Here is a 12,474-nt window from a genome sequence, read left to right as displayed (position 1 = left end):
TTCATGTTTAAAGGAGGTTATAGGTGACAAGCTCCCAGTTCAAACAATATTTCCAGAACTTGACGAGGAAGGAAAAATTATATTGGAACCGGAAGAAGTCACAGAAACAAGAACTCGACAGCTACGAAATTGATCAATTTCAGAGTATCTTATCAAGTGGAAGAACTTATCCGTTGAAGATTGCACATGGGAGGATGAGAATTTTATGCAGAAGTGTCCAGAACTACTCAAGCGTTGAGGACAACACTTTTTTGAAGGAGAGGGGCATGTTGGGTCCCTATAATACTAGTGATTACCCCATTGCTATTGTAGTTATACCCCTTATTAATATTTTTGTGCCCCTATTGCCCCCATATTGTTATTGTTGTGCCCCATAGAATCCTCTAATGTTATTTTTGTGACTTTATATTATTATTGTTAGGTCGACTGGGTTATATTGTGACTCCTTAGACTCCTACATATAGAAAGGAGGTTTTGTCATTTGAATCATCGAAGAATTGTTCATTCATGTAATGTAAAGGAGGTTGCCCCCTCGAAGAGGCTAAATTCTAAGGTGTTGATCTATCTTTTCTATCTTTTCTTGAGCTGGTTTCATAACAGAAGTCTTGAACATGGATCAAGAGAAAGTGAAGGCCAGAATCAATTGGTGAACCCTAAGAAGAATTTCAAAGCTAAGAATTTTTCATTGATTGGAAAATTTCTATAGAACATTTATCAAAAACTTCAATGGTATATGTGCTCCAATTATAGAAGCTATTAAAGCTTCAAATTATTAAAGAAAAAGATTATAGAATAACCTATTTAAGCATTTCCATATTTCGATAAGTTGTTCTAGGTTGATACCAATGCCAGTGGAACTAAAATAGGAGTTGTTTTAAGTCAAGAGGGTAGGCCAATCACCTATTACAATGAAAAAATCAATGAAGCAAAGAAAAAATACTCTTCTTATGATAAATAATTCTATGACAACATACAAACTTTGAAAAAATGGGGGCATTATCTTATGCTAAAAGAATTCATCCTCTAGACCAATAATCATGTTTTGCAGTATATCAACAATCAAACAGAATTGATTCAAAGACATGTTAAATGGATTGAATTCTCACAAAATTGTACATTTATTATCAAGCATAAAAGTGTGCAATCAAATAAAGTAGAACATGCATGAAGGCGGATCAATTTAATTTTGCAAGAATTCCAAGTGAATGTATTAGGATTTGATGCGCTAAAAGATACATATAAAGATTATCCAGATTTCAAAGAAGATTATGTAGCTTGTGAAAATCATGTAAGTAGAGATAAAAATCCATGGTTAGATTACATGATACAAGGGGCATTCCTGTTCAAAGGAAGACAATTATCCATTCCAAGATTTTCCATGAGAGAAAATCGATTAAAATAAAAACATAGTGGAGGTTTAGCAGGTCATTTTGGGCAAGAAAAAAATCTAGTACAATTACAATAATGTTATTATTGGCCTCGCATGCAAGAAGATGTAAGACGATTGGCTAAAAGATGTAGGATATGTCGATATGAAAAAGGAAGAAGTGAGAACAATGGACTATATCAATGCTTACCAATACCAAATCAACGATGGGACTCTATAGGCATGGATTTTGTACTAGTATTGCCCAAAACACAAAGAGGAAGTGATTGAATATTTGTTGTTGTTGTTGGTATATTCTAAAAGACTACACTCTTTATAACTTGTAAAAAGACAAATGATGCAAGTAACATAACAAACTTGTTCTTCAAAGAAATAGTTATATTGCATGGATTACCTACAAGTATTGTTTCTGATAGAGACACCAAGTTTTTGGATAATTTCTGGAGAACTCTATGGAAAACGTTAGGAACCAATCTCAGTTTTAGTTCAACATATCATCCCTAGGAAAAGGGGGTAAATAGAAGCCTTGGAAATATCTTAAGAAGTTTGATAAGTGAGCATCCCAAAAAATGGGATCAGGTACTTACTCAGGAAAAATTTTCATATAATGACTCACCTAATAGAAGCACAGGATTAATTCCATCCCAAATTGTTTATGCAATGCATCCAAGAGGAATTTATGAGTTAAGGAACCTTAGAAAACAACAATTTATAAGTGAAAATGGTGAATATTTTGTAGCTAGTGTGCAGGAAATATAGGACCGAGTCAAGCAACAATTATAAGAAAGTAGTGGCAAGTATAAATGGAGAATATATTGCAAAAGAAGAAAATTGAATTTTGATTTTGGAGACTTGGTTATGGCACATATTCGGAAGGAAAGACTTCCTAAAGGGGGATATAATAATTTGGAACTGAAAAATATTGGACCATGCAAAATTTTGAGGAAATTTTCCTCAAATGCTTATGAACTAGAACTACCGAAAAGCTTTTCCATATCACCATTATTTAATGTTTTATATCTTGTGACACAGGTAAGTTCCCTCTGTAGAAAGAGGCAACCCCTCTAGCCCTAGAGTGGGTCTAGTCACTGCACAGATAATATCACAGAAAACTTCCTTAGAAAGTTGGTATTATGAAGACCTACTTCAACCAGACGTTCGATGAAGTCCTCGTCATGTTGCTCCAACTCTTTGTTCTTCTAGTCGTTCATACTTGAAAACAAAATGTAGAGAAACACCACAAACACAAATCAAAAATAACCAAACAATCTACTTGAAGAGTCAAGGAATCTCAAGCTATCGACATATAATTTAACACACGATATAGGAAACAAGTTGTTGATTTGTATTAATATAAATCAAAGTAAACTTACAACTGAGGCTTAATGTCGTAAGCGCCCTTGAAGGGTCCTGTTAGTATGTCTACGTGAAAATTTACTTGTGAGCCGTCTCCCAAGGGAACATATGAATCTCCCTTCCATCCAAAAGGGTTGATACTAGAAAGCACTCTCAAGCCAACTCTACTCAAGCATCTCTCAAATCACAATACAAATGAGGCTACTTCCACACTCCAATAACACTCTCTACCTCTGCTCCTCTCTTAGAAACCTGAAACTATCAAATTACGTCTAGTTGTCATTCCCTTACATCCAAGCTAGCTGATGTTATTCGGAGGAGATATTTATAGGAGGGAGAGGTCCCATAAGAGAATGAAGGAGGAGCTTATCTCTTAGATAGGTTGCACAAAAGGTGGAACAACTACCCCAGAGGAGAAAGGCGAGCTCAAATGACCCAACAACCCGCCCTAGGACCGCCCATGAAGTAATTTCATCTATAAGTTTTGACGAATTTTTGAAAAACTTGCAAAATCTGGCTCGCCATGGGTGCAACATAGGGATAGAGCAAAGACTTCGCTAGGGCTAGTGTTAATTTGTCAATATTCGTGAGGAGGATAACCACTGACTCATGCTGACCCAAAAACTTAGGCAAAAAGGGTCTTCTTCAGGGATAATGAAATGAGACACTCTTCCTAAGATTGCAAGGAAGATAATGATACATAGTTGGAAACATGATACAACACAAATGTCAGTAATATGGACTGGCAGTATCAAGGATCAAGGAATGCAGAGTCGGTGACAAATTACTATGTAACAGATATATACCCCTTTAAGGAACCAATGAATGATCCTACAGATGTACCTGTTAGTGATAAAGTCTAGTGGGAGAAACAACTACCTTCAACACTAGCAAAGCAGATTGAATCAATCATCAATAAACGGGTGGCTAAATAGAGCAAGAATAAAGAGTATTTTCAATACTTAGTTAAATTGAAGACCCAACTAGTCGAAGATGGTACTTGGATGACTGCAAAAGAGATTTCAAAATATGGAGCCAGTATTGAAGAACTCCAAAAGAAAATCATATGAATATATATTTTCCTTCCCGGTAGTATGATGTAAGAGCATCTCATGTTTTAAATTATGTATTTATTTAATTTGGAGAATCTAGAAAATTCTAGATTTTATGAATAATTCTAGAATTTGTTAGAGATTAGGTAGTTAAGATAGATTCCTAAAATTGAGAGGATTACTCTCAACTTCCTCCAAATATCGAAGAAGAAGTTTCTCTTGAGAAATTTGAGAGATTTCTTCGTCCAAAATAAATAGCCACGTAATTCATTTGTAAAGCCAAGTTTTTTGAGGAAATTAGTTTAATAAAATATATGTTGTATTATGGAGTGTTTTTCTCATTTGCTCTTTACGTCAATTTTTCTCCATATTTTCAATTTAAGATGATAAATTTGAAGGAGAAAAAAATAATTAAAAAAAATCCAGTAATTTTTTTTAGTTTTATTAATTTTAATTTGACTTATATTTTTTTTCTTTCTTCACGGCTATTTCTTAAGATGAAAAAATTTAAAGAGGAAAAAATAATTAAAAAGTCTTTTCATAAATTATTTTTAGTTTTCTTGACTTGTGCTTTTTTGCCTTTTTCTAATTTTTTTTTTTTATCTATTTTCAATTCCTATTACATTAACATATTTTTTTCTTGTTTACACATAACTTTTATAGTTAATAACTATTATGATAATATGTTATTAGTTTTTAGAATCTTGTGACCAATTTTTCCTAATTTTATTAAGAAATTTTTATTCATGTATAGTTACTAATTTTTAGGATATAGTGAGCATTCATTTCATAACTTTGTTTTATTTGTTTTATTTAAACATAGTTTTTATAATTTTTTCCTCCAAGTATATCAAACAATGAGGAAATTGATTTTATAACAAGAAATTGAATTCAAGAATTCAAGAAATTAATGTTTTGAATTCAAGAAGTTTTGTTCTTGTTTTTGTTTTTTTTAATTGCTTTTGTGTGTATGTGATTAATGTCTATTATTCTCAAAGGTCAAAGGATTTGAAACTTATCAGGATGCCACTTTGAAGTTATGTATTATGTTTCAAGCCACTGGAGATTGTTCTGCTTTTAGTCTTCAATTTCTCATCTATTTGAATTGGTTTGTTAAATTTGTTTTATCTTCTTTCCTCAATTCAAAGGCAAAAGATTGGTCTTAGTTACAAAAAAAAATGTGCATGAATTTTGTGAAAGTCATTTAATTTACTACAACATTATTCCTGGTTTTATTCAAAGTGACTGTCAAATTCAATGAACTTAGTAATAAATCACAAATCATAGACAAATGTATAATATTTAGAAAAAAATTGAAATAGGCTAATGATATATTTTATTTATTTTAATAATAAAATTTTTAAATGATTTTTTTTCATGATACAAAATGTTTTAAGAACTAAGTATTTTGATTAGAAACTAAGTGTTTTGATATCCATCTAGAATTGCTAGTGATTTAATTTATATCAATGTCCTAGTTATAATTTAGTTGTTAAGTTAATAGTAAAACAATTATTATTACAAATTATTCATAAATATTAATTAACATGTCTTTACAACTTAATTTAAAAATTAATTTAATACGAAATCATAAATTATAAATCATCTCAACTCAATTTTGCTTTACAAAAGAAAGAGATGCCATTTGAGTGATAACAACAAAATTTTTGTTTGATATTCCCATGCCTGCCACAAACACAATTGCATTCAACTCTATATCAATCATGTTCAATTGCCATGAACTTTGTAAGAAACAATTGGTTGTGCAAAACAAATTTCTTGGAATTGACATCTCATTAAGTTGCAACTAAGTTTTTCCATATCAATTTGAACCAAACATTGCCAAAAAAATAAAGTTATAAAGCTTCATTACAACCAATGAGGTAGGACGCTCACAAAAAAACATTTTAGCACAGAATTTTCATTTTCATTTTTATCTTTTTATGAAGACTTTAATTGATCATCTCACACCCTGTCAACAATTCATATGCCAATTAATTATATTTATATTAAACAATAGGTAATAGCTATTAAGTAGCACTTGTTAAATTTCCATAAAAAATTATTAAAATTAAAAATTTCACTTATAAACTTTATAGCATGTAAGTTTCCAAATTAAAAAAACAAAAAATAAAAAAATAAAACTCAAAAAATAAAATAATTAGAAAAAAATAAATAACCTCCCCATAAAAAAAATTATATTGTATTGTGTTTGCACTAATCGTCGCTTTTTCTAAAATTTAAAAAAAATTATATTGTATTGTGTTTGCACTAATCGTCGCTTTTTCTAAAATTTATCTTGAACATTAATTTTTACTTTAGGAATAAGGACTATCCCTCCACTCAAAATAAAATAATGATATCCAGTAAGAATTGGTTTAAAAATTTACTAATATTTATGAGTTCGAGCATAAAGACGCACTTTTACATTTCAAACATTAATATTTCCATTTCTATAAATGATCATCAAAATTTCAACATCCACTTGAATGAAGAGAAAAACACAAATAACAAAACTAAAGCAATGGCACTCTCAGGTCTCCTATATTTCAGTACTTTCGTAAACATACCCGCTCTACAACACATTGTAACTCTTAGTTGAGTTATTTTCTTCCGTGTATGATTAAATAGACCAACTTAATCTATTGCTGACGTGGCAAAGATTTACACACGACACCCTTTATATTTATCTGTTTTGTGTTTGAAAGACCATTACACGAAATCCATTGCAACTCTTAGTTGATTTATTTTCTTCCTATCTATCGTTAATCCTCCCAATTTAATCTATCGCTGACGCGGTGGTAAATATTTACCCAGGAGACCCACTCTAAACTTAATTTATAGCTGACGTGGTAAACAATTACACAGGAGACCTCACTGTATTTGTATCTATAGTTGGCGTGGCAAACAATTACATAAGAAAACCAAGCCTATTTAAATCCGGATGTCCCTCTGATGGTTGACTCGTTTATGATAAAATAGTAAGAAGTTTTTCCTGTTTTTTTCCTCTCCCAGGTTAGAGAATATCAGTGATTCGTTATATTTACGGAGGAAGAATATTAGACTTAGTGAATATCAGTGATTCGTTATATTTATGGAGGAAGAATATTAAATTTATGATTTTTCAATAGGAAAGATACTTGAGGAGAGCTAACCTTTAAAATTAAAATAAAATAAATTTTATCTTTATTCTTTATAATTTTAACTAAAATTTTATTTAAAAACATAAAATGTTATTTTAAATTTTTATATATAAATTGATATCTCTAAAAATTAAAGTGAATCACCGCCATTCCAATCTCTTTCATAGTTTATGTCATTGAATCGCTACAATTCCAGTCTCTTTCATAGTTTTCTTAAGGAATGCTCTAATCACTAAATAATAGTTCCCATATTCACCACAGACTGGGAAACCACAATAAGGATATTACATAATTACTCTGGAAACTTCGTCGAAACGGAAGGCGTTGAACATCCATGCTCCGTCAAAGAAGTACATAAACGAAAACGTGAGGGCAAAGATAACTGCCCCAAGTATGCAAAATTACGCGATATGTTTTGACACATTTTTACATTTTCGCCCTTTCAAATCTGCGTGTCCTCAGCACGCGCTGCTTCAAATCAAGCATTAAAACTATATTAATGTATTAATTTAATAAGCATATATTGCCACAAGAGGCGCATGCACTAAAAATTTAGTGCCCAGTAAATATTTTTAGTTTTTTCCAGGGAGAAGATGTTGTAATATTTAATATTTTGATTTAGTCTAGTCAAAATTAAATTAAATTAAAAAATAAAACATAAAACATTGTTTTTAGTTTTTTTCATAATATTTTTCTCTAATATATCATATGACCTTCCTGACATGGACCGCTCTGATTAGGCCCAGACAGAATATAATAAATTAATGTTTTAGCTGGCTGTAACAACGCTAAAACTATATGGCAAACAGCTGGCAGCCACTTAAATATAATCTAATATAATGCAAAATGGACCGCTTCCACTTTGTTAAAAACACGCTGCTTAATAAAGAGCAATATTAAAACAAGTTTGCGCTGCACACGGCATACCTGCCGAATAAAAGTTTGTATATTAACTTGGACTGAAGGAATAAAATAAGGCAACCAGTGGTAGCAGCTTGTTCAATTTTACTGTTGGCTTTACTGCATCATTTTCAACTCTATTCTATTTTCATCTAGTCAAAATAAATAAATGAGATGTATGCTTCTTACTTAACGGATGCAAATCACGATCAGTTTTTTAAGTTTATTTTCCCTTAGTATTGGAAATAGAGTGAGATACTCACCCTGATTCTTTCATCATGATTCTTTAAAATAGAAAACAATTTAGTATTTAAATTTTTTTTAGTATTGGAAATAGGGTGAGATACTCATCATGATTTTTTAAAATAGAAAATAATTTAGTATTTAAAATTAAAATAGAAAATGATTTAGTATTTAAATGAATAAAAATTGTGATATACTCACTATGGTTAATTTAGTTGTCACATACCCCGGTAACTTCGCATATAAAAGGTAGAAAGTTAGAATTTTTATACAAATTACCCACTAGTAATTTATCAAATTCATAACTCGACAATCATCATTAACCATTAGACATAGTGTTCATTAATACATAAGTAAATTGCAATAACAGTAAGTTGCATAACCATTAACCCCGACCATGGTAGTGTAATAACATAAATTATCTCATAATTCCTCGCATCCATTTCACGATTTCCATAACCATATTAATTTGGACATTATGATCATGCCATCAAATAAAGAACCATCAACATCAAGGATTCAACATCATCCAACTAACACAAAAGGCAATCACATCAATCACACTATCGAACACTGATATACCCTGGAAACCCGGTAGGGTGAAAACCAGCAAACGTTTAATCTTATTATTAAACGCTCGTGAGGTTTTCACCCCTCACTCAATGGCTTATAAGGGATTCCATCCCTTAACCATTGTATTAAAATCTTTACAATGAATTATCATTAAGCTGTCACATAACTAGCTAAAAGCTAATACAATTTTCATGTAATCTTTTATTTACATACCGCCACATGCAACATTACTTGTGGCATAATTGTTCTAGCAATGGACAATACTGCAGCTTGAACTCATCTGCATGGACGAATAATCCTTTTCCTGCCAATGTTAAACATTACTTTCCTTTGGCACCAACCGCCATCTTTTCCTGTCAATGCTGTTGACAACAATCTTGGCAACAAGATTAGTTACAATATCAATAATTCATTAAACAACCTCTAAAAATGATCTTTTATCATCTACTCATCTGCATGAGCAAGCATAACATACTAACTAACTAGTACATCAGTAAATTCTTGTTCTACTTTTCACAACGCTTATTCACACTGGTGCATATCTCTCTCTAAGAGATCTAACCATTAGTTTACAAGTCCATGTTTCTTTTTAAAACATATGACACAATGGTTATGTTTACATACCAGGTAATAACTATTGCTCTGCGCCCTTGCACATGCATTCCTTTCCCATAGTTATTTTTCAAGATTTTATCATAGTTTTGCTAACACATACTTGAAGTATGCATTCTTTTACCAAAAAGAACTACAGAAAAGAATCACTATGTGCCTAAAAGCACGTCATTAGCTAACTCCCTCATGCAGATAATGCATTTTCAAGACATCAAAAGTTAGCTAGAATCATAAAGCATTTAACGCAAGATTCACATGTAATTTTCTAGAAGAAAGACTACATATACTTAGCTTTTATGACCACACGTTTATTCCATGTTCTTCAGGATCTGGTCGACATAGCGAATGCTGGGTCCCAAAAACCAGAACTGCGTAATGGTGTTGAAGTCATTCGGTGCCTCCAACCACTGCATGCATCACTTCCCTTTCCAAGGATCGGTTTCATATGATAGCAAATCCAAGAAAGGAAGTGCAGTTAACTGCAACAACATTTTCAGGTTCATAGTTCGCCCCATTTTCAATCTAAAACTCCAACTCTGAATAACCGAACAGACCGATGGACGTCTCTTATTCTTATTCCGCGAGGAGGAATGCTAAGACAGAGAGCGCATAACTGTAATTGTGGCACGTTTTTGCTGCGGGCTGGACGTCCGGTTTCTTATGAGCATCCATGGCTGACTCCACATAGGAGGGATCATTGTGCCTAGCGTTGACTGACGATGCAGCAGGGTGCTTACGAATACTAATCATGGCGATTTGGTAAGCGCCTGCAACGAGTGGAAGCCGGTGATATAAATCGTTCTATTTGGTGTGTCCTCCCACGTATTAGTTCAAGTTCCAGAGCCTGTGAGCAAAGCTCTTCCGTTCCTATGCAATCCACTTCCCTTTTTTTAATAATCAGAACGCAAACCAATACCGCAAAATCTAAATTGACTTTGGCTGTAGCTCCCTCATTCAGTTCACAACTGCCAAGAATCAGTTAATAACTGATTCAAAATCTTGAATTACTTTTACGCAGGGTTATAATCGTTGATGTAACAACACTCAATTTCCATGCCCATAAACATGTAGAATGTCCAGTTACATCGTCAAATGGAATCACCATACTCCTGAGCAAGTGGGAGGGTTCTTCCCTTCCCAAATCAATACTCGTTCCTCCCTCGATAGCCCAACACGTCCATCAGTATTATATGGGAAAGAGCACACCTGTAGCAGAAAAAGTGTAACAGACCTCTCCAACTACTTCACGCATTAAAGATTCATTTAATGCATTCCCGAGAAAGCGGCCAGGCATTTCGTAATGTTTGGAGTCTCAGCGCTCATCCACACTTTCTTGATTTCAGATTTTACAACAATAGGAATTAGTTTTGTAACTAATTCATAATTTAAAAATTACCTTTACCCCAAGTTATTATGATAGGGATATTACATACTCCCCCCCTTAACAGGAACACCGTCCTCGGTGTTCATCTTTCGTCGGAACTTGATATTTTACTCATGATATACCATCTAAACCACACAAAATGTGATCCTTCCTCTTTAAACTCAAAGTTTTCATTCCAAGAAATGACAACAAATAAAATAGTAATGATATAATCATAAGAAATATCATTAGTTATAAGCATCAATGGTCATAAGCATTCATAATTGCAAAAATATGCAACTTCTAATCGCCACCACTTGGCCCTTATTCATTCATAATAAACAATTCTCTGTGTCAACTTACCATTACTTACCATCTATTCTTGAAAATCATGAATACCTTCATGTAAGCATTTTAATAGTGGTTGGACAACTCTTCAACCTTCCATGGTAAGTAATTCCTGTAATATATGACTAACAAATTCAATCACATTAGTCACTATATTTTGAGTCAAATGAAATACGTTTGACGATCAATCAATTGTGCAATGCTAGATGATTTCTAAATCACAGTACTTTTACAAGTACTTAAAGAGCACTAACACTAATCATCAAATGATAAATCACTGCTCACGTGCACACTGAACGAATTCTCACTAAAGACATCCGCAAAGTGCTTCTAGATGTACCAAAAGAGCACCTAGCTCTCTAATCATCAAAACAATCAATCACTGCATCATTTGAAAATGGTCTTAGCCCCTACTAAGACTTTCACAAGATTAATAAAATGATAAAGGAATTAAAATTTCCAATAACTCCTTATTGAACATTAAATTCATTTCCTGTTAAATGTGCATAACACATTTCACACAACTATATATAATTTTTTTTTTTTTTTTTTTTTAACATCACATACAACTGATTAGTTAATTTCTTTAGCCATGAAAATCACAATAGACTAAAGAATTCCCAACCCATGGGAACTGGTTTCCACAACCAAACCGAGTCATTTTCACATCCAGACAGTTTCTTTGATAGAGACCTTACCAGGTCTAACATGGAATTCCACTGGCCAACCAGCTCAAGAATTCCAGGGAGAGGAAATCTGGGCAGACAAGTACCATCAACCCCTCCGGGCAGGTAGCTGCCATCAACCCAACTCCGGGAAGACAAGTACCATCAACCCCTCCGGGCAGGTAATTGCCATCAACCCAAGGCATTCTAGCCTTTCACATCTATCTGCAACTGTCTGGCATGTTAAATTTCTCTGTTATCAATCGTTCCCAAAGCAATTTACATAATGAACCATATAATCATTATTATTAACAAAACATGCATGTACACCATGCATTTACACTTATCCCTCATCATGGGTCCACAACATCTAGATTGATGGGAAACATATCTATCATACACGTTGTATGCATGCAAATTTTCCAAATAACATAATTCATGCATATCATATAACATCATTCTTTCTCATTTATGATTGCAATTCACATTGCAACAATTTACGTGATGAGTTTTCTTGTTGCCATTAAGCTACCACTACTTAATCCCATCAGCAACGTTAGTTATAAATATGCATCAGTTAACACGTATTCAATTTCCAAGAATTTTCATGCATACAATATTGTCATGTATAAAAGCATATGCAAATATTCATTAAGGTATAAATGTCAACAACAGTTGAGTTAATACTCTAAGCATTTCCAATTTTGCCATAGTCTGTTGTCCTAATTCAAATCGTCATTAATAGAGTATTATCTTATGTTTACTATGGCTAGCTTTGGCCATGCATCGTTAATATTTTTAAACATAATCTCTCTAACATACAAAGAGCATA

The sequence above is a fragment of the Pinus tabuliformis genome, chromosome 3_2 (genome assembly GCF_031772625.1).
Source record: "Pinus tabuliformis cultivar Carrire ecotype Pingquan chromosome 3_2, CPIR1, whole genome shotgun sequence".
NCBI classification, from domain to species: Eukaryota; Viridiplantae; Streptophyta; class Pinopsida; order Pinales; family Pinaceae; genus Pinus; species Pinus tabuliformis.
Note: the sequence above shows the minus strand (reverse complement) of the source record.